The following is a 22,580-nucleotide window of genomic DNA, read 5'->3' as shown; positions in this document are numbered from 1 at the left end:
TCATGCCCGCAACGGTTACTAAGAGCTTGAAAACACACACGCGCGCGCACACACACACACACACACACACACACGCACACACGCACACGCACACGCACGCACACACACACACACACACACACAAAATCAGCAGATGGCGTTATTGTTTCCCTAGGCGATAAGCTGTTCTATGTTTGTTACGTTTTAGTGGCTGACGCTTATTCCGCCCGTGAAGCCCTACGTTCCTGCTTGATTTCGTGTCCTATCACGCCCCCATATTCAGCAGTATGCTTCGTGTGTTCAGCATTCGTTCGTTTAGCCGCCGTTTGTTAATTCAACCTTTTGGATAATTCGACGGAATCATGCGGTCCCGCAAGGGCCGAATTAACGGGCGTTGACTGTATACAATGGCGTTCGGGGTTGTACGAAAATCGTGGGGCATGCACTTCTGTTGCGTTTAATACGTGGCTATACCATGCATTCCGTTCACAAACGGTCGTTGCGTAGCAGACGACGCGTGCACCAGGCCTTGCGCCGTCTGCTTCCCCGGGTTGTATAGCTTTGTTGTTCGAATGCTTCCGGTTGTTTTATTTGTTTTACGGTTATTCGAATACGCACGGGGAAAGTTCAGCGCAGTGCAGAGCAGACGGACACGCGTTACATCCGCTCGCCCCTTGTCGTCTGTGCAGCCAATCGCAACCGGCGAACGCATTATCTTAGACTCGTTACGTAAACATAATATGCGGCTGGCTATTATAGCGGGCAGACGGCGCATGCGCATGGCCGCGCGTGCGTGAAAAAAAAGAACCGCAGCGCTACACCCTTTTGTTTATGCCACCCTCTGGTACGTAACGCGTTTTTGTTTAATGTTTTGCGCCGGCGCTGCTGCTTCGGATTCGAGTCGCGTGACCGGTCAGTGCGCCCAGCCGTACACTTCTTGCGTCGACTGGATGACCGGCTCGAGTTTATTTATTTATTTTTTTTTTTCCTGCGGCGGGCGGCGCTAATTGTCGCGTTGACCTCGGCCTCCAGTCGACTACCCCGACCTTTTTTATGCGAGCCCCCATCGCTAGCGCCATAACCGCGCCACCACATCCTGCGTCACCACACACCTCGGACCGCTTGACCGTGAAAAAAACACGACGCGTGCCCGACTGGTTGGACCGCGTGTGGCTTTTATACTCCCGTGGCATCGGCCGACCGTGTTTGTGAGTGCGCCGTTTCAGTTTTGTTTTTTCTTCTCCGGCTTGGCCTGTCTGCTTTGTGACTAATTTGTTTTTGACTCCCTTGTCCCTTGATTAATGCTTATTCGTTTCCGTGATTCGTTATTTGCTTCGCTTTGTTGCGTTTATATATTTTTATTTCATTGTTCTTCTGTTTCTCTTCCAAACGTACTTTAGTTCTTGGTCGCTTGTGTCGAGCGCTTGTCGGCCGATTTTATATATCCTCGTGGCGTGCGTTAGTGTTTTATTTCGGCTTCTTCCTCGGCGATTATTTTCTCGTTTTGGCGTATCAGGGTGTTTTGTTTTGTATTTCTGCCGTTTGCTGTTGCTTTTGTTGCGGGCTACGCCCCTCCTTCTTGTTACCTGCCTTGGTCACGCTAGCCCCCGGCGCATTAATATCCTACGCGCGCGCGCGCGCAACAGATGGTCCGCAGTATTTTTATCGCGGGAATACCTTTGACGCTCCCGTAGGCTTTTAGCTCGCCGCGTGGCCTTCGCCGTGTGCGCAGCAACGGTCGTTCGTTCGTCGGCGGAGGCATCGTCGAGCGTGTCGCAAATCAAACTGTGGGTCGCGCTTACGCAGTTACCCTTTCGGCAGCGCTGTTGATGGGTGGGCGTGTTGTTCGCGAGGGGGGCAGGTGCGATGGGCCATTGCGGTGGCGACTGTTACAGCTGAGCTGAATTTATTTGTTCTCCGGACAGTGGGCAGTTTCCGAAAATCTAAGATGGCTTTCCCGCAAGGATATATTCCAACCGAAAACTCTTTAACAGGCTGCTTTTCTCGCTCTGAAGTGCTTTGACCCCTGCACGTTCCAGCGAAGGCGCGCGAGCAGCAAACAGGGCTTGTCAAAACATTTCAAATTATTTTCTCGTATTTGGGCGCAGGAAAAAGTTTAGAAACTTGCTGTAGGGCTGAGTCTGCGCCCCTTTAGAATGCAGCGTAGGCCCTTAACGATAAGCTGTCGACTACACCCGAGCAGGCGCTATGATTCGTGACTTCACGGCGTGCTGGTTACCAGCAGTATTTTTTTTTTTTTTTTTTGTCTTGCCAAGTCCCCCCCCCCCCCCCCCCCCCCCTTCCGGTGGCTCTTCAGAGGGGCCGCTTTGCTATTTATTGCAGAATAGCAATTTAATAGTATAACTTGACCCTCTTTAGTGTCCCCAAGGAAGCCATGTGGGCCTCCTAATTGCATTATATCCGGCCGTTTTCGCTTCTCTGCTGGCGTAAACGTTTGTACAGCGACTGTCTTACTACTGTATTTTCCCGGCAAGTGTGAAAAGTACCGTTCTCGCGAATTGTGGTTGACCATAGCCTCACAAGATGTCCCCACCGTCGCGGCTGTTCGCCACTGCGTCACGAAATTCCGGAAGACCGGTAACGCTCGTACCTTCCAATAGTTGCAGAGTTTGAAGAGTTGTAGCGTATCCGTAAACGCATTGCCATTTGCGAAATACCGGAGAGGCGCACGACTGCAAGAACGCTGGTAGCGATGGACATCTCGTGACGTAGGAAGAGCATGTAAAGCTAATACTGCAGTGACTTACATACTGCTTAGCTGCTGGTGTAAAGGGTTGTTATCGACCTAATCGTTCACGTGAAGCGCTTCTGTGTTTTTCTTTCGACGATAACGCTGACGCGACACAAATATTTCGAACGCATTGTAGTTGGACAAAACGCCACAAGGTGTCGCGACCATATTCTCTGCTGCCGTCCACGGCTCCCTTAAACGCCGAGTTTACGGACCAGTGAACGTTCTGCTTAACTGTAAATAAAGTGTTCAAAGCGAGAGAATGGTTGACACGCAGTCCTTCGACAAGAACGTTCACACAACGCAAATGTTTCAAACGCACTGTATTTGCATAAAGCGTCACAAGATGTCGTAACAGCGTTGCTACTGCTGTCCACGGCTCCGGTAATCCGTAAAACGGTAAGAAGTGTACGGCCTAGCTGAAACGTTCTATTGTTGGAGCCATTCAGCATGGCGTTACCCCTATGTTGCTACTGTTACGCCTGTCAGGTGCCATCTGCGCATGCGCGGCGCAGTATCGCTAGCAATCCCGCAGCTGACGCGTAGACGGAGCGGTAACTGTACTGTTGCAGCGACACTGTGTTGAAACAATGCAGTGCTAGAGAAGCCCGTTCCTGCTGGCGGACCACTGGTGACGTCGATGGGAATAGCATAAACGTCGCTAGTTGTCGTCTTGTGAAGCCTTTTTTCAACCATAATGCCTGAGATATTTTGTTGGGTCATTGTTCATTGTTCTCTCACGATTTGCGCCAGCAGATCGGTATAACGTGTTCGTTGCAGTTGTAGTTATCCATTCTCTACTTGATGTCACCGTCGCATGAATGGGCCAAAATGCTGCCGCACACGTCTGCGTCTCCGTTATTACGTACTACATAATCTTTTTACACACACGCTAAAACTAGTATACGCTTTCTCGTCTCTTAACGAACCGTCTGCTAGCAGCATTTACTTTACTGTGGCGTGCACGCGAACACAGACCCGAACAGGTGATGTAACGCTAAGACGTAGAGGTATGCTAAAGCACACATCGGGAACCATCTACGTCAGAATATAGAGCTGCAGTTAGACAGTAACTTGGCCTATTCCGGAATGTTTCATCATGGAGGACGCAACAAGATAGGAGCGAACATTACTTCACACAGCCAGCCTTGACAAGCAAACGCTCCTTGAAGCCACAGTGGTGTCCCAACACGGACCCATTGCGTCGAGATCACGGAGCAAAATCGAAATTTGCCGAGACGTTTGGTTACCAGTAGCTTTTATTCGGTGCACGCTCGACCGGCAGCTGCTCACATGGAGGAAGGCGAAATATCTTTTTCTTTCTTGTTTATTTTCCCCCTTGGTTTTGTTTTTGGTTATCTGATAAGTTTCAAATGGTTTCGAATGGGTATCGAAAAAATCAACCGGGAGTACTAAAACCTACCGCGCACTCTTACTTATCCTCCGTCCTCTGACGGTTTTCACCACGTTTTGGGCCACCGCACTCGGCTTCAATCGCGTTGCACGATGCTCCCTCCCATCTTTTTCCTTCCTCCATGCTGTTTCATAGCTCTCGTTTCACTGAGTGAGCGTCGGGCCTTAACCCGTCGTCGTCTGCACAGCGCCATTGCATTGTATACGCCGCCTGCTCCACGTGCAAGCGTGTCGTCTGCTGCAGTGCGCGTCCTTGGGAAAGCTGAAAGCGAAAACCGGCATACCGCCGAAAAACCAGCGGCGAGAGGGGCCCGCCAATGTAGATCATCGTGCCACGGCAACTGCCTTTCGCTAGCTATACGATCTTCTTCAGCACCCCCCCCCCCCCCTCTCCTCCTCCTCCTCCTTTCTCCACTGGCCGCTTCTCAGCTCTCGTTGCCGGCTAGTATCGCAAAGCGAAAAAAAGCTACGCCCGAAGCCATACCTTGCATCGCCTAATACCGTGCAGTGTGTCGAAAGCTATGAGCACGCCGGCGGGGCTAAAGCAAACTTACTCCTCCTGGTCGGTGCGTCGCATTTCCACGACCTGTTGGGGGGCCACTTATAGTATGTACACGGTGAAATATAGACCATCTTTCCTAATTCGCAAGTGTTGTGCGTCTCTGCCACTCCATTTTTCCAACCAATGGCAGCATCGATTATCGTTCTAGTGAAACTTACGATCTAGCTGCACGTGCTGGGGCTTGTCTATTGCGCACGATGTTTGATCGCGAGAGGCGCGTCTTCATTTTTCCGTGACGTGAGACGAGCAAACTGTGCTCGTACTCACTATTTGCCACAAAATGACTCCGTCGTCATTAGTTAGGCAAACTGCTTTGCAGGAAAGCTAGCTTTACTTTTCTGAAAACGGTTTATTTCGTCATGTTGGCTTTTTGAGCCAACCGGAGGGCGTAGCCGTCCTGCGAGTCGCGAGCCAATAAGAGCTGACAAGATGGAGGAACTTAAAGGCGTCCCTGGTCCCGTCCTCCGCTCACGAGGACAGTGCTCTGTCAGCGCCGATTAAGCTCTATGGTCCCAGTATCAGACCAAACAGCCCATGTACACGTGACTTTACGCGCGGGCTTATTCCTAAACTGAAATACGCATCGACTGCAGTGAAGATGCAGGTACTACCATCTCATTAGATAATATTGCAATCACTCATATTCTGATTTAATCCACGATATTAGCATTTGTAACTGTCAAAGAATACCCACAGGCTAACAGTGTATGAGCGAAATATGAGCGCGAATGAACTCTGAAAGGTCCAGCTCCCTGAGCGACGCAGCGTTCTCTGCGCAATTCTTGGTGATGAAATTGATGGCATTGTCGCTTCAGTTTCTTGATTGATTGATTGATTGGGCACACTTCACGATGTGAAGTGTTCGAAAACTTCTACTATTCGAAAAATGTTCGCATATTCCAATAGTGACTACTCGATTCTAGAACCTAGTCGAAGAGACCAGTACTTGAGTCGTTGTTCGGAAGTTTCGAAATTTCGCACACCCTGTCTTGAAAAACATCGTTTCGGTGGATCGTGGGCGGATTGAATGTCTCCAGCCTCCGTGGTGTATAGTTATACTGCACGGTTTCTCTTCCCGGCTGTACCGAACGAAAGTGGTCGTTCCTTCCCTCCCCCCCCCCCCCCTTTTTTTTTTTATTTCACGGCGACCCGCCGGCAGGAACCGGCTTCTTCTTCTTCGGCGCTCGCTTCTCACTCACGAGATGGTCCCGGAGACCTTGACATTCTTCCCAGCGCCTCCTCTCACCCACTTCCACCTCCCCCTCCTGAGTCTTTCATCCGCCACCATCTTATGTTGCCTCCGTTTTCCATCCGTCCTATACACCCCCTCCCTCTCGCCTCCCTATTTTATTTTTTTTCTACGATTGCTTGGCGCTCTACATACACATTTGTGTAGCAGTCTCCGTTGCTTCGGCTGTTACGCAACCGCTTCGGCCTTGTTCGTCGGTGTTTTTGTTGCTTTTCCGGCCGTCTCTTTCGTAGGCAGTGGCCGGCGGCAGTGATGCTGATCTTCGCTGGAAGGCGATGATACTCTGTTCCGCTGTATATACTCCTTTCGTGTTTTCTCAGCTTCTCCTTCTTGGGAGGAAAACGCAATGGGATGCCGCTGCTTCCTCTCCCAGCTTCGCGCGCCGCCTTTCGCGAACTCTTGTTGCTTTTGTTGCTTCCTTTTTGATGGGACAGGGAAAGGGTTTTCGTTCTTTGAGGCGCCTGTCGTCTTCGGCGGACCGCTGAGTGTTGCATTGCTCGCAAAGCGATCTGCTTGTCGCGACTGTCCCTGGCATTCACGGAGTTTTCGGGGGAGATGTGGGCGATGTTGCGCTCGTATTGCTTTCTCCTGTTTATCGCTTTTTTTCCCCTCTTTATTAATTTTTTTTTTTAGCTGGGTAAGCGTGGCGCGTGTAGGTTTTTGATGGTGCTAAGGTAGTTGAGGTGTTCACACTTTGTGAACTCCAGACTTTAACCGCGCCTGTTGATTGGTTTCCTGTCCTGTTAAGAGAGTTTGGTTAGCTTTTGGTGTACTGCTTGTTTTGCGTGATTATGTGCCGAATGACGGGTAAATGAAAGAACTGAGCGGGGACTTCGGAACAGCTAAGAAACGGCAAAAAAAGAAAAAAAAAAAGCGCTTCAGGCGGGCTGCTGAAGTTAGTGTCGGAAGAGGCGTTTGTTGGTTGCTGGGCACGTTGCGGATGCCGATGACGTTAGTCCTAGAATAGTCTTTAGCTTGTCCTTAAACGTACTACGAGTTCACGGAATACCAGAGCGTATGGGACGTTCGCGCCATCGTGTGGTTACTTCTGCAACCGCAATGCGTTGACGTTTTTCCGTCGCATTATTATTCTCACAAAAGAACTAAAACGCAAATTCAACCTACTGTACGCTAGTAACAGTTGCTGTCGGCATTTGCACCAGCAGATGAGCAAGCACAACACTAGTAGGCGCAGCTATAATTCCGTGCATGGCCTCCGAGCAGCGCGCGAGCCTCGGAGGCCACGTTGTACGTGCTGTACGTGTCAGCGTCGCACGGTGGCGTCACCAGCGCTATTGTGCCCGTCTCACTTACGACGTGCAAGAAACTTGGTGCTGTATGCAGTTTGTATGGTTCAAATAAACTCCGTCGTATTTCGTTGCAGCCGACATTTCGCGTCCCCCCACCCCCTGCGCACTTCGTTAGATACCTGTATATCTGTAAATGCACATGCATTTTAAGCTCGAATGTCTTGGTTTCATTGTGTGTTTTTGGCCTTGTACGTGGTGGCCTTATATTTGATACGGGCCGTTCGCGCGACCAGTGTGCAGAACGAACGTGTGCCGTTCTCGACTGCTGTTTCACTACCCTTGGTATCCGTTATATTCCCCCAGTATAGACCACTGGTTATCTGTTCTACCTGGTGGTCTGTTAATGTTAACAGAATGCGTTCGTTCGAAATGTATGGGAGGCATTATTCGAAGGACACGCACGACGCAGGTGTCCGCTCGAATTCTCGCAGCATTCTCACGGTTATCGGCAAGAAAGGAGGGCCTCCGTGATCCTTAGATACGGAGGCGATGTGGCGGCCTCGCGCGAACGTCGCGCTTAGCCGAGAGAGTTGATGGGGATGCAGAAAGAATAGGAAACTGCATTTTAAACCGAGGCCCTCCCGTCTGTGGAGGGCGTATCGTTCGAGCAGCGCTTCCCGCGGTGCGCTTAATGAGGCTGTTATACACTCGGCCGCAAGGACGTTTATACGGACCTCGGGGGATCAGGGATGACTTTGAATTTCCGAGCAGTTTGTAAGCGTAGTCATTAAAACCGTACGACGCGCTGTAGCTCGTATATATATTAGTACATCGAATCCGAATATCAGGCGACACAGGTATTAAGCTTATCAGATTCCTTATACGTTTCGTGAACTTTTTTAGGCATATACTGTACACTGCGGCAACTTTAGCGAAAATAGCTGAAATGTAGGGCAGGCTGGTGACAAGAAATGCGCCGTTCTAGCCTCCCGGTTATAGCACAGGTGGTAAAGTGACCGCCTTGGGCAAATGCGTTGGTCCCCGGTTCGATCGCCACGGACCAAGACTTTTTTTTTTTTTTTTTTTTTTTTTACTGCAATGCTTGCACTTCGGGAGACATCGTAATGGGGTTCCCTATATTGCTATACTGCCACGCTTTGTACGGGTGCAAAAAAGGCTTTGAGCCTTTCTGCTGCAGAGTCATGAGGGGTGCAGTTCTTCCTTGGTTGAAACATCGAGCTGAAACAGGTGAACGGTTTCCGCGAGGAGCGCAGTTACTCATTGCTATCGCTGACTCACACTACGATCCAGAAGAATATCTCCGAGCGAAATACCAAACTAATATCAGAAAGAACAAAGTAGGGGGAAAAAAAATTCCCTTCGGGTTCGAAGGGAGTGGACCGCGCCACTGTTATCACAGGGATCGGTCACACGGCTGAACGGAAAAATAAATACTAAAAAATAGTGTCTATTTAGCGGTAAATACGAGAGATATGTGTTATCATTAGGTCGCACCTCGTTGAAGCCCCGAATCCACGGACGGTTGTCCGGAGTAAACTACTGTCAGTTGTATATACGTGTATATATAGTCTCTTCTAATCTCTTCCATCCCCTGTCTACCCCTACCGCGTGATCTGCACGTAAGCGTGATAGTCGTCTGGACCGGGTATTGCGCGTAACGAAGTAGCAGCATTCAATTGGTATCTGTTATGGACCGCACTTCTTATTGCGTAACCGTTGGAAGCACTGGCAGTATGGAGCAGCTAAGCGCCGCTTAACTTATTGGAAAGACGAAACCAGCAGGGGCGCCCTTTTTTTTTTTTTTTGTTTCGAGTAGGGCTATTACGTCACGTGGGCGTCGTACCTGGCGTTGCTACCGGCACTCCCGTGCGTGATCGTGTTATTCAGAGCTTGAAAAGTGTTCTGGTAGTTCACGAGCTTTCGGACCTTGGCATGTTTCGTCTGTGTAGTCAGTTTGCAGTTTTTAATTTCTTCAATGGCCTGTTCTGATCGTGCATTTTCATTGAGAAAATGGAATATGCAGGGGGATACAGAATGTAGCTTCGTTATCGCCATAGGAGCCCGCTTTATGATCGCACTGAAGCTTAGTTGCCACATTTGACGACCTCTGCAGTGTTGCCAGAGCGGTCTAAAAAAACGTTGCACATGCCATTAGCCCTTAACATTGTTCGCAATGTCATTCGAAACAGGCCGTTATTGTTAAACTTGGAAAGTATAAACGGCAGAAAAGCATTGACAAAACAGGAGCAAGAACGTCGTTTTTTCGTTATTCAGGACAGCCACTCGCGTAACAAAAACAAGTCGAAGCCGCTGGCAGGTCTCTGAACTGCTCCGCGCTTGTCGAGCTGTGCGGGCGAATACTGTACGCGGCCGCAGTATCAACAGCATCAGCTGCAGCAGGGAGAAACAGAAGCCGAGTCTTTCGTGTTCGTTAATGCGTCCATCGATCTCTCGACGTTTTTTGCCGCCGGTTCTCGGCGCGCTGGGGGTGGTTGGTTGGTTGGTTGGCGCGGTGTTTTCTTTTCTTTCTGACGGCGTCCGGTCTCGGAGTACGCTGCGAGCAAAGGGACTCTCTTGTCTATTCAGAGAGCGGCGAAGGAGGGAGCGGCGCGCGAGGATATACATGATGACACGCATGATCGCGGGGTGCGATGACCTTGCTACTCGCCGAGGTTGCCCCTGTGCTGCCGCTGTTGCTTCTTCTGCGGTGCCTAGCAGCCTGGTTTCCGTGGGAAAGATTCTTCCACGTCGCAGCAGCGGCCGAGTCGGCGACCGTGATGGGAGGAGGAGGAGGGGGCTTATTTCTTCCCGGGGTTTTGCTTTTTTTTTTTTCCCCCTTCTTCGGGTCGCCTCTGGTTTATCTGTTGTAAGTTAGCTGCGTGAGTTCCACGCGTGAGAGGGTTGCAGTTATGTTTTGCCACGGTATCCGTAACGATTATGTTCGTAATAAGGCCTTCTTTATAACTGGGCTTACTGGTGAAGCGGCGCCAGAGGCGTGGGGAATTAGTCGGGGCAGGCGCCGTGTACGTTGTCTATCATCTGAGTGTATGTGTGCGTGTGTGTGTGTAGGTCTCCGCGGAGTCTTGGTCGTGCCCTTTAAGGCTAGGGATTCTAAAAGACGAATGCACGAAACGTCCCGGTTTCTTCAGTTAGACCTATTTTGTCCAAGTAGAGCATTTTTGTGCTGGTGCTTTCTGCTAACTACGCCCATCATGAATAGTGAGCACTTTCGCCGATCAAGAAGGCCTGAACCACGTCTGATGGGCGTGTGAGTAAAAGAATATTATCCGTCTATGGCTACAAGTCAGTGCTTTTACGTCTGCGGGAATCCCACGGGCTTAACGTTACGTGCACAGCTTCCGCTAGGGTCGCCACGAAAGCTACATATATATAAATGTGCGCGTGTGTGTGCGTGCGCGTGCGTGCGTGTGTGTGTGTGTGTGTGTGTTGATGAAGATGAAAGGAGATCGGCACTGCTTTCGGTTATCCTCATGGGAGCACGGCTCAGCGCCTACGCCGATTGAATGGAAGATCCACGGAAGGATTAGTGGGCGCACAATGGGCGGGGCACCCCTCCTTTCTTAGAATGCATAGCCGGCACTCTTTACTGATTGGCTGACGCACGCCCTAGCCTTCGCTGTTAATACTGCAGGGAGTTTCTGAGATGGAGTTGGTCTCGTTTTTTTCACGGGGATTAAAATTACCGAGGGTCATTCTCAGTCCGAACCCTCCCTCATCGATGTCCCCGCTACACCATTTGGATGAGAAGTACCGTTAAAACATAGAAGCATTACGGAGGTTCGCAAAATGTGTTGGGATCAAGGTGGGAAAAGAGCGGTGAGACGATCGAAGTAGGGTGCCTTCGAGGCACGATTCAGGCTTTGCAAGGGGGGGGGGGACGATGTTATTCTCGTGTATATTTATTTCCGGTGGCCCTTGGGTGGTGGTTTCTTCTACTCCGCCAGGTCTGTCGGCGTCTCGCGATTTTTCTTAGTTACAACCGGCGGTCCTCTCGAGCCCGTTCATTCGTGAAAGAAGGACGACCGGACTAGCTCCGGGGGACCGACCCTGTGGGAGAACTTTTGGGATCGCGGTAGACGGACGTGCGTGCGTTCGTTCTTGCAATGGTCGGTCGGCTGGGTGCTCAGCGTTGGTCGTCCTCCGCCGCCGCTTGTTCTTCTCTTTTTGGGTGGATCGGTAGCCGGGGCGCTGTAGTTGCGCAGATTGCCGCCGTTGCTGCGCCCGTGGGAAAACGGATACGCGCACGGCGAAGAAGTCGCTTCGGTGTGTTTGCCGTCTCTCTTCGCTCGCGCCGGTGTTTGAGGAGGAGAGTGGTGGAGGAGAGGGGATGCGGGCGAGCCTTCGCCGCCTCTTCCCTCTCTCAAAGGGGGGCAGAATTTGGAAAGGCGGATTTGCGAAGGTGTGTGGTAGTGGAGGAGGAGGAGGGGCGGCCAATGTCGCCTTCGGCTGCTTCTGCCCCCGACGGCTTTGCTGCCGAGCCTACGGTCGAGTCGCTCACTCACGCGAGCGGGGCAGCCAGGCGAGGCTGGCAGGGAGCAGCGGACCGCGGAGCCAAGCCGTGGGTTAGGGGGCTTTCGCGACGCTGCTCTGTCACCCGTCGTGGTGGCTGTGTCGTAGAGCTGCTGAGCGCGAGGTAGTGTGTTCGATTCACGACCGCTGCGGCCGCATTTTGATATAGGCGGAATGAAAAAGAAACGCTCGGTGTTACGGTGATTTAGGTGCACATTAAAGAACCGGAATCGAAGATTGAACTGGAGCCGTTCGCTATAAGGCGGCCCTAATTACCCACTTCGCAGTTTCGTGTCGTTAAACCACGTAATTTTTATGATGCTCCGTCTTCTGCGCGGTATTCGCTGCGCCCCTTGTGCCGTCCCTCCCGCGCAGAGCGGTGCCGTCGGTCTTGACGCACAGGGTTTAGGGATTGCTAAATCAGCTGCTTTGAGCATCGCGGAATAAGGTGGATTAGCGAAGCAGCCAGCCGTTGTAACTTTCGCAGCCAAGTGATTAAGTTATTTAAGGAATGGAAAGGAATTACTGCTGGTCGCACTGTAACTCCCTCGTCCGAACGACTGACGCCTGAACGGAAGGGGAAGTATGCGATTAACAGGACATTGGGGAAGGGTAGCTGAAGGGATAGAGGGTGAGATGAGAGAAAGCTAGTCTATGCGCAAGGTTCGTGGCTATGTCACACTGTTGAGGATAATCTGTTTGGCACAGCACAGTGTTTGTGGCACGGCCCCCGCAGGTCGTGATGCTGGAGAGCAAACTGCACGAAACTAACACTGACTGTCGCATAACCCGTCGGCATTAGGGAGTTGCCGGGCGCCCTGATCAAATGGGCGAAGACACGCAGTGATATCAATTCTCCTGATACGTCGTAAGAGTGGCTTTGATGGAGGGTCGGGCGGAGGAGGCGAATGGGGTGGGGTGATTGGAGTCTCACTATCAATCAATCGAGTTTAACTTCCTTGTGCCATGTTGAGTAGAGTCTACATTGAAGGTCCTACTTAGTGTTGCTTTATGGTTCATTTTAGGGCACGGAGAATCGAAATTAGTGGTCTTCAGTGCAAACCGAGCACTCCATTTCGTATCTGTCCGCCGTGTTTACGTCGATGACGATGAGACACGTGGCCCACCTGTCACTGACGCGTTTACTATCTTCCAACTGTTCTCTCAAGTGGTGTTTCCGCAAGTGTGGTCTTTACTTCGCCCAGTTTCTCAGTCTCCCGTGACCGCGCTCGTAAAAGTAATTCTGGCCGTGCACCCGGGGCCGGTTGCTAACTCCAGCGAAGGTTGCTCCTGGGGTGCTACCCATCCGTAGAGACAGAGGAAGCTGATAGCTTCTGCGAACAGCTTCCTTGACTCCGGAAAGACTGGGGATTTGCATGTTCCTTACAAAAATTCGAGAAAAGCGGGCTTCCTTGGCCATTATTGTTGGGATACAAATAACTGTCATTATACGAGGCTAGAACAAGAAAAAAATGCCGCTCGAAACGGGCCGTGCGTGACGCATTTCCTCAATGCATTATTCCTCCTGAGACCTTTGTATTGTCTGTTATGTTGCGTAACTATTTGCAAAATTTACATACCGCCGTTAGATGCCAACAGCTGCGTCTCCCTGTACGTGGAGACGTCTCCATCTCCTCTTCTTTGCTACGGTAAAAACTGCATTTCATTGCCTAAACGCAGAGATGAAGATCGAACTACGTGTAGTACATTACCAGGTGGCTGCCGCGTCCGGTATTGTCACGCAGTCAGTGATTTCGAAACACACCTCAAGGTTTCTTTCCGCCGTCTGGGACGACACAGACGTCTGGATCAACTTAGGGTCAAGTTTCTCGAAAGCGGATGACATGAATGACTAGACCACTTCTTTAAACTTCCACATGCACCGTACTTCGTACCCAGAATGAATATATTGCGTAATCACTTCTGAATAAATTTCGAAAAAGTTAAAGGCAATGAATTGTACACGGATCATTGCCATGGTCGTCCATATACATTAGGGTTTTAGCTTGTCCGCGTGTATTAAACCTGCGTAAACACCGGGTAACCAGAGACGTGGACGGCAGCGATAACGCTGGTTGCAATATCTTGCGACGCTTTGTCGAAACGCAGTGCGTTATAATTGTTACATTCTCGCCGAATCAAAATACGCTGCATGGGGACGATGACGTATTGATCATTGGTTTTACATTAGCAGATTGAAAGAATATGGTTCGCAATTGCAATAAGTCTCGTGACCTCACACGGTCAGGCTAAAAGTCTCTATATTGTTATAGCCTGTCCGCAAACGTATAACATTCAGGGAACCCTGGAGATGTACACGTGAGCAGCATCTGTGAAGTTCAACCAGGTCACACAACACTTATTGCCATTACGAAATGACTGTGCTGTAGGGGGTTCAGCTTTCTTCCGGATAGAATACTCGTGGAACGATTTCTACAACTTTGGAATTGAGGAAAGCTCCACAGGATGCCGCTGCCAGCGCTGCTGTCTGCTGCTCTGGTGTTTCGGCGGAGCACTGCAGCCACTGACGCGCGCATCAGCGCTCGTGGCGCCATCTTGTGGCTATGGTGTCAACTATAGCATACTGAACTAATGAATCGGCCATGTTCTGGCAACCTGATGGTGCAAGAGCATTAGCAGCAACAATCATTTGCCGTATAGGGCTTCTGCCCCTTCCTCATCTGGCGAGAGCAATGACGCAAAAGAACGCCTCTGACACGTTCTGGTGGAAGAAAGTGCCAGAAGATGGTGCCACCAGCGTTGCTGTTGCCGTTGACGTCTCCGGTATTCCGTAACCGGAGGCGCGGACGCTCGTAGTGACACCATGTGACGCTTTGCCCAACTACAATGTGTTCGAAAAAAAAAAAAAAAAATGTCGCTTGGATGTTCTTGTCGAAGAGAAAGCATAATAAACGGATTCTATGTTGACAGTTATGTCGCTACCAATGCTTTACACTTGCAGATAAGTAGAATATGGTAGGTCACCGCGGTATTAAGCATTGTGTGCTTTATAGTTAAACTCCGTGCCATAAGATGTCGTTAACGGCGTTGCTGCTGCCGTAGGCCTCTCCGTAACCCTGCATACCGTAAACGCTACGGACAAGCCAATGCTCTCTTCTAAGCTGTCTCACGATTCGAGACGCGGCGCTCCTGAATTCCCTTCTCCGTGATGCGCGCCACGTACGCGCTGGGCGCGTCGAGCGCCAGGCGTAGCGTTGATCCGTTCGGACTGTGCCGTTTTGTTTGCTGGAACGTCCCCCTCTCTGAAACTGTCTTTTGATACGTGTGAGTTGGCGTCTAGACTGCAGCGAAGAAAGAATCGTAAGGGGTGTGTTGGGAGAAAAGCATAAGGGGGGGGGGGGGGGGGGGGGCGAGTAGCTAGCGACTAGGGAAAGGCATTAAGAGGGGCTGAGTGTCGAGGGGGCGCCGGCGGTGCTATTTCGAGGCGCCAGAGCTGCCCCGCGACATTGGCTGGAACCCCTCCTCCCCCTTCTTCGTGTTTTATTCAGCTGCGGGTAGAGCTGCCCTCCTGCTCCGCTTTCGCTTCGAAGGACGTTTCGGCAGATGGATTTTTGCTCTCCTTTCACTTTCCTTGGTGTTTTTTTTTTTTTTTTTTTTCATCACTCGCCGCGCCGTTGCGCGGTCCTTTGCGCGTTTTGTGATTCTCTGGGGCTGTCTTATCCATATAGAATGATGTGCTCCCCGCCATCTTGTTATTTTTTTTTCTTTAACGCCGGTTTCTGTTGAGTTGTTTTGCGGGTGGCGCCTGCCCTCGGCGTTCTAGCCATTAGTGGACGAGCCCGTAGAGGCGCAAGTTGTAGGAGAGAACGGGGGGGGGGGGGGGGAGAGATACGGGATGAATGCTGTGACGCTGGGCGCTAAACAGCGTGAAAACATACGACGAAAAGAACCATCATACGGGACTGGTGCTTTACTAGGAACTGGCGTGATGGCATTGTTTGTTGGTGCGATGATGTTGTTGACTTTGCACGGTCTCTTTTTTTTTTTTTTTTTTTTCGTGCGCATCTGCGCTTTAATGTGTCGCTTTGCGCTGTGGCCTTGCGCTCTATCCTGTTTGTACACACACGTTCGTTTTCGTTCCTACCAACTGTCTGCACAACTGCTCCCGCTAGAGGTCTGCACCACGCGTTTTTTTTTTTTTTTTAGACTGGAAGGAAAAGCGAAGCGGCGTGGGGTTTGCTCTTTCATTGCTAGACGCGGTTATTTAAACGGCTTCCTTCGCTTGTACCGTCGTCGCCCATTATGTTTCGACTGAATGCAAGAATGCAGCGTGAGGGAGCGGTCTATTATGTGTGATGTGTCTATAACTGTTCACTATTCACTGTTCCATGTGCCGGCCGCGTTCTCACAAAAGTATTCACGCGTGAAAACCGTTATTCATTTGTCACTGCCAGTGTACTGTCCACTTGTACATTCATCGACGTCGTGACAGCCAAGGTTCGCTGCCATCACTAAACGTGCCTATAGATGCGAATAGACTGAAGTCTGTTGACTTGAGGCTGACATTTCATCGGTAGCTGCTGAGCGCGTTTCCGCTAGATCAGACGCCATATTGTAGGTGGCAGAAGAACAGACGATCTCAATCAACGAAATATTAAGCAGCTCCTCCAAGAAATGCTGGTGTCGATGCTATTTAGGTTTGCGATCCGAGATCTTCTTTTGCGCATCACTGAATGCCGGCCGTATGTTAGCACCGGCCAGCATTCAGTGAGGCGCAAAAGAACGAATTACAGCTAATGATTGAGGACCTTAACCGAGAAAGTGTAAGAGTGGGGTTGAAGATTAACATGCAGAAGACAAAGAATGTTAAATAGCCTGGCAAGAGAACAAGAATTCAGGATCGCCAGTCAGCCTCTAGAGTCTGTAAAGGAGTACGTTTATCTAGGTCAATTACTCACAGGGGACCCTGATCACGAGAAAGAAATTTACAGAAGAATAAAATTGGGTTGGAGTGCATACGGCAGGCATTGCCAAATCCTGACTGGGAGCTTACCACTGTCGTTGAAAAGAAAGTGTACAATCATTGCATTCTACCGGTGCTAACATATGGGGCAGAAACTTGGAGGTTAACAAAGAAGCTGGAGAACAAGTTAAGGACCGCACAAAGAGCGATGGAACGAAAAATCTTAGGAGTAACGTTAAGAGACAGGAAGAGAGCCGTGTGGATCAGAGAACAAACGGGGATAGCCGATATTCTAGTTGACATTAAGTGGAAGAAATGGAGCTGGGCAGGCCATGTAATGCGTAGGATGGATAACCGGTGGACCATTAGGGTTACAGAATGGATACCAAGAGAAGGGAAGCGCAGTCGAGGTCGGCAGAAAACCAGATGGGATGATGAAGTTATGAAATTTGGAGGCGCAAGTTGGAATACGCTAGCGCAAGACAGGGGTAATTGGAGATCAGAGAGAGGCCTTCGTCCTGCAGTGGACACAAATATAGGCTGCTGCTGCTGCTGATGATGATGATGATGATGAATGCCGGCCACTATTGTCTTGCTAGTGTCTTGTCCTAGCTTGCGCAGCCATGCTCACTTGGCTAAAATAAGAGCTCATCATGACTTTGGTGCGTCCGTCCTTTGTATTATTACACCGGGTGGCATTTTCCTTTCTTTCTTCCTTTTTTTTTTTCTGACACTACGGAAGTTTTCAGTCGCCTGTGGCAGATAGCACGATCATCCTCTTTGAACTAGATTGCTCAGAGGCTGACATAAATTACACGATAAATGGACTAACAAAATGTAACTAATTTTTTTAATAACTTTACGGCAATATTGCAATTTTAAGTTGTAGCCGGTGAGTCTGGAAGGCATATCACTTAAAACGAATTCTGAGGGTTTCGATATATGCGCCATCAAACTTCCGGTAAAGGTGCACTTATTGCACTTTATTAATAAAGTGCTGTTTAATGAATTGAAAAGCAAGAACTGGAAAGCCAGTGTATTTCATCGTACACTTTAAGAATGAATATCTCGAAACTGGCCTCATCCTGGGGATGCCTTTCAAGTGTGTACGCCATACGAACTCAGCGGCTACCATTTCGTAACCTGACACGTACCGCAATCACTTAAAAGCTTAATTAGTGAATATTTGTTAATTAGTCGATTATGCATTTCGACTCCTCGTGCAAGTAATGTCCGCCTCTTCGAGTAAATCCAGCTGAAAGATTAGAATTGTTATCTGACGCAAGCATTTTAAAGTTCTTTATAGTCTAAGAGAAAGTCTGCCATATAGCCTTCACGGAATTCAACTGCAACGCTACCGTGTGTTTGTGACGTCACTGCCTCTCGGAAAAGGGGCTTAACATGTGCACGTGCAGCAAGCGTCACATGATAGCGCTTACGAATCCTGCATACGTCTTGTCGTCCTCGTCTCCGTCTTCGCGCTCTTTTATGTCAGGTACAGGATCCAACCAGGCCAGATTGTTGTACTCCTCGTCCAATATACGTTCCACATATATATGTGTGTGCGCAAACACTATGCGAGTGTCCCTATGTATGTATGCTAGCCTCCAGCTGGGCGCGGTTCGCGCTCCCTCGTTTCGGCGCCTGCGCGAGCCCCGTTGTTTTCATAACACCGCGCGCAGCCCATGGGGGTGCCTTTGTTGACGTCTTTCGAAAGGCGACGCGCACGTGAGCTCCTCGGGAGACGCATTCCGTGGCGAGCGAACGTCGTCGTTCGAGGCGGCTGACGTGCCCGTCCCGTTCCAGCGCTAGCGCTGCTCCTCTCGTAACGTGGAGGTCGGCGCGGCGAACGCTCTTTATTCTTCTTTCTTTTTTTTTTTTTTTTTCAGCTGACTGCGGAAATAGAATCCTTCCATTGCTAAGAATATAACCAGAACCCGTGGCTCGCGCCTGCGGTGTGACCCGCGCGCACGAGTGTGCGTGCTCCCGTGTATTGTGGTCGCGACGTGCAGTGGAGGAAGATGTCTTTTTTTTTTTTTTTTTTTTGTTCCCGACCGAAATAGTAAAATCGGTTCTGACAATGGAAGGAGGTGGCGGCCGGCGATAAATAAGGAAGGGTGCATCTTAGTGACGCTTTAAGCGTGCGACTGCTCCTTTGTGTTATAGGTAGGACGGTTTGTTTGCCTGATATGGGTCACGTGTTGGAAAAGTGCGTACGGCCGCGGCCAGCTCGCAATGATGAAGCACGGGTACACACCCAGATTGTTCCTCCACCTAGCGGGCATCCGCCGAACTGATTTGCCATGTTCAGTGTACCTGTGCATCGAATTGTCCGTTAATTGGGCCTCGCTCTACGATCTGCTATATATTACCCTCCTTAGCTCATAGGGTTGAGCGACCGCCCGGGAAGGCGTTGGTCCTGTGTTCGAATCCCGGACCAGGAGGGATTTTTCTGAAACTGCGTAGCCTTTTCTGAAACCCGTATTGGGATTCCTTTGGCCCTTCGTGCTACAGTCGTGCGGGCGAGAATTTTTCATGGAGGGAGGAAAGAACTAGGAGAAAACTTTTCGGGCGACGCAATTGAAGCCAATAGAGTCGGCCTAACACGTGACCATGTCGCGGTAAGCTTTAGTGCCTTCCACTGCCGCGGTGAGGGCACGCTCTTCCGAAAAGACCGCGCTTGAGCCAGCAACGCACATGTGCTGCTCGTTGCGAAGCTGATAGATGGATACGTTGCAATGTGCAAAAACGACTAAAGTTTCGCGAACACATCAACAGAAAGTGTGCAGAGTGGTTGCCAATGTACCCGAACGAGTGCGTCGTCGTTTAAAGCCTACCGGGAACCTAATTAACGCACCGGCTCATCCGCCGAGCAGGGGGTCACGTGTTGGGGCGACTTAGAGTGAGAAATAGCGAAGCGGATGGCTACAGGATAGTTCGCTGGCGAAGGCTGGCGGCATAACGTAATGCTCTTGCCTAGTTAATTTTCTTCCTGCGTGCTATTTTCACTTTCGTGAAGCCATGCCAAGCCGTATAGAAATATAACCATGTACTATTCCACAATTCCATGGTTGTTGAACGACTGCAATGCCCGTTTTATCCTCCAGTAATTCTAGTAGGTCAACTGCGTGGCGAAGGTGGTGCCTTGGCCATAGTCCTACAAATGTTACAAGAGCGCATTCTGTCGAACTCGAGTTGCAAATGTACGTGACGGGATTCAGCTAACATGGGAATGATGGGCGTAGTATGCATGGATCTGCCTACACGTCTTTCTGACCACAAACGAAATTGTGACTTTGCAAATTAACCGTATTTATAATATTGCGCAATAAAGCAACTATGCGCAACGATGATGTATGTGCGTGAAGACGTATTGCCTTGCTGTGTTTAGAAAGCTATGCGATTGCTTCAAAGATACAAAAAAAGAGATACTGCGCCGCTGCTGAGCATGAGGTCGCGGGATCGAATCCCGGCCGCGGCGGACGCATTTCGATGGAGGCGATATGCAAGAACGCCCGTGTGCTTGCGTTTTAGTGCACGTTAAAGAACCTGAGGTGGTAAAATTAATCCGGAGCCCTCCACTGCGGCGTGCCTACTAATCAGAACTGGGTTTGGCACGCAAGAACCCCAGAAACGTTCGGCGCAATAAATAAGGCCACAAAGAACCTCCGAATTAAGCTACAAGCACGCATGTTATGCACATTCATGCTCTCCTCATCGTCTTGAGTTATGCAGCTGCTTATTCCTTGCTTAATTCTCGATCCTAATAAGCAGTATCCCAGCGAAAGCACTTTCGGGGTAACAAAAACGTATTTCGGAGGTTATGCATTTGTAAGCTGAAAACTCCGGAAGTAATTGCGGAGCCGGATACACGTCATGGCCGTCACGTTTTAAACGTCACCTGTGCATACATACCCATGATAGCTGTACGATGGCTGCGCCGGAGAACCGTCTAGTGTAAGCACTGTTACCGTAATTCTTCGTTTTCATATATGTAACAGTATAGCTATCATCATCCCTGATAATCTGCCTAATTAATCGCGCATGAGCTGGTGCGTTTCCTTTTTGGAATAAAAAAAAGCGCTTGGCCAGCTCGGTTGGTTGGTTGGTTGGTTGGTTGGTTGGTTGGTTGGTTGGTTGGGGTTGAGGTTCATATTTGACTTAGATTGAATCGCACCGAAGACGAGGGCACAGAAAGCACGCAGACAGATGCGCTTCGCTCTAAGTCAAATACGAACGTCAACCAACTAGCTCAACTGCCATCTCGTTGCAATACATTTCTGCGGTATCGCCGCGCCTCCCGATCTCGGAGGCTACGCTTTCTCACGGCCACGCGAACGAAGCTCTCTCGCTCGTGAATGATCTTGCCAACACGCGGGGACACGCTGCAACACATGTCTGAGAAACATGGCCAAGCGTGTTTCGAAACCTGTGTGCAGCTAGCGAGCGCGAAGTTTTTTCTTACGACAGTTTAATTAACGTCCGGTTATTTTCGTGCGTCGTCAAATTGCCCCGCAGAATCGCGTCGTAACGACCTTGCGACGGACGAAGGGTGAACGAGCGATGAAGTAGGCGCTCGAGTACGCGACCTCGCGGTTCTGCGAATGGTTCTGCTGTTGCGTAGTTGTTTGTCCTATCGCCCGACGCAGAGCCGCTGACCGCTCGTGTAGCAGAACTCGCGTGAGCCTCGTTTAAACGGTAAGCAATGAGTTGTAAGTGCACAATCAACGTCAATGCCCGTCGGACTGTGCTGCTACTCGCCGCGTTGGCCTCATTTAGGCGCAGTGGAAATTTATGAAACTTTTTTTTTCTTACAGCGTAATCATTCTTCCGAGAATGGTTTCATTTAACAATGCCTCCCCCATTAGTGTCTCAATCTGGGTTTTTCCTAATAAGGAGGGGGGCGTAGACCATCGTCTCTCATCTGTGCGTCTTTTATGTATTTGTCTCTCAGCGCGATCTCCAATTATTATATTGCGCCCAGTCGACCCCGTCTTACCATATGCCTTCGTTTCCTAATCTCATTGCACCAGTTCGTCCTTTGCCATCCTTTGACTGCGTTCGCATATCACTGCCGCAGTATGGTGCCCGTTCTGCTCAAATAGACCAGCGGTCATGATCGCGTGCTCAAGAAGAGACCGCTGTACTTCCATTGAGTTATCGTTAGGGAGCCAAAGCTGGCATATCATAGGTTGATTCTCGTTCCGCATATGATAGAACAAGAACATAATGCACGCAATTTCGTTCTGTTCGATTGAAGCGTTCATGAACAGTCCGTATTCTTCAGTGCCATGTTTCGTTTTCTAACTCTGGCGGTGTTGGCACCCTTCAAAAAAAAAAAAAAAAAAAAACCATCACCACAGTCGCAGTGTTGCCTGCTATATGCGGAACGGAGTATATAGTGTTACTAAATCGCTCATGAAACGCCTTCTTTCGGCGTTTGCAGAAGATGGAGTTCATTTCCTTTCGCCGATCTCATAATCGAAAATACTCGGTGCCGCCTCGGAGTGGTACATACTATATTCTCGGAATATGTCTGCCGCTTCCGCGAATATTTGTCATATCGGAGCGCAGATGCATTGTCTGCTTTTCGGCTCTTCATAAAGCTCCTGCGTGGGCGATGGAATCCGTAGAAGTGTTCTTTTTTTCCTTGCTTTTCGTAACTACCGTCGAATCTATTCCAACAGCTCGCGACAACTATTCTCCCCGACACCGTGACGCCAGAAGCGCAGGATTGCGTCAGTGAACCAGAGCAGAAAACCAAAACGGTGCCTCCATTTGTTCATCTCTCGATTATTGCGTGACGCCCAGCGAATGTCTTTTTTATTTTTTTTTATTTTGGCAGTATTAGTAACGCGCAACGGGTGAGCTCGTTGCTCCACAAAACGCGAAATAACGTT

At 49.9% G+C, this 22,580-nt stretch overlaps 1 protein-coding gene across 2 annotated transcripts in view; it reads left to right on the top strand.

The window, feature by feature from the left end:
• Positions 1–907: 907 nt before the first annotated feature.
• LOC119431395 (phospholipid phosphatase homolog 1.2 homolog) overlaps positions 908–22,580 on the top strand; it is a 34,539-nt gene continuing 12,866 nt past the window's right edge. Inside the window, exon 1 of one of the 2 annotated variants that reach the window (XM_049657717.1) lies at positions 908–1,187. The gene's annotated coding sequence lies outside the window, so the exon portion shown is untranslated. The remainder of the gene's footprint in view (positions 1,188–22,580) is intronic. The other variant, XM_049657718.1, reaches the window with a different exon arrangement.

This window comes from Dermacentor silvarum, chromosome 10, assembly GCF_013339745.2.
Source record: "Dermacentor silvarum isolate Dsil-2018 chromosome 10, BIME_Dsil_1.4, whole genome shotgun sequence".
Taxonomy (NCBI): Eukaryota; Metazoa; Arthropoda; class Arachnida; order Ixodida; family Ixodidae; genus Dermacentor; species Dermacentor silvarum.
This window is presented reverse-complemented; position numbering and strand designations above follow the sequence as displayed.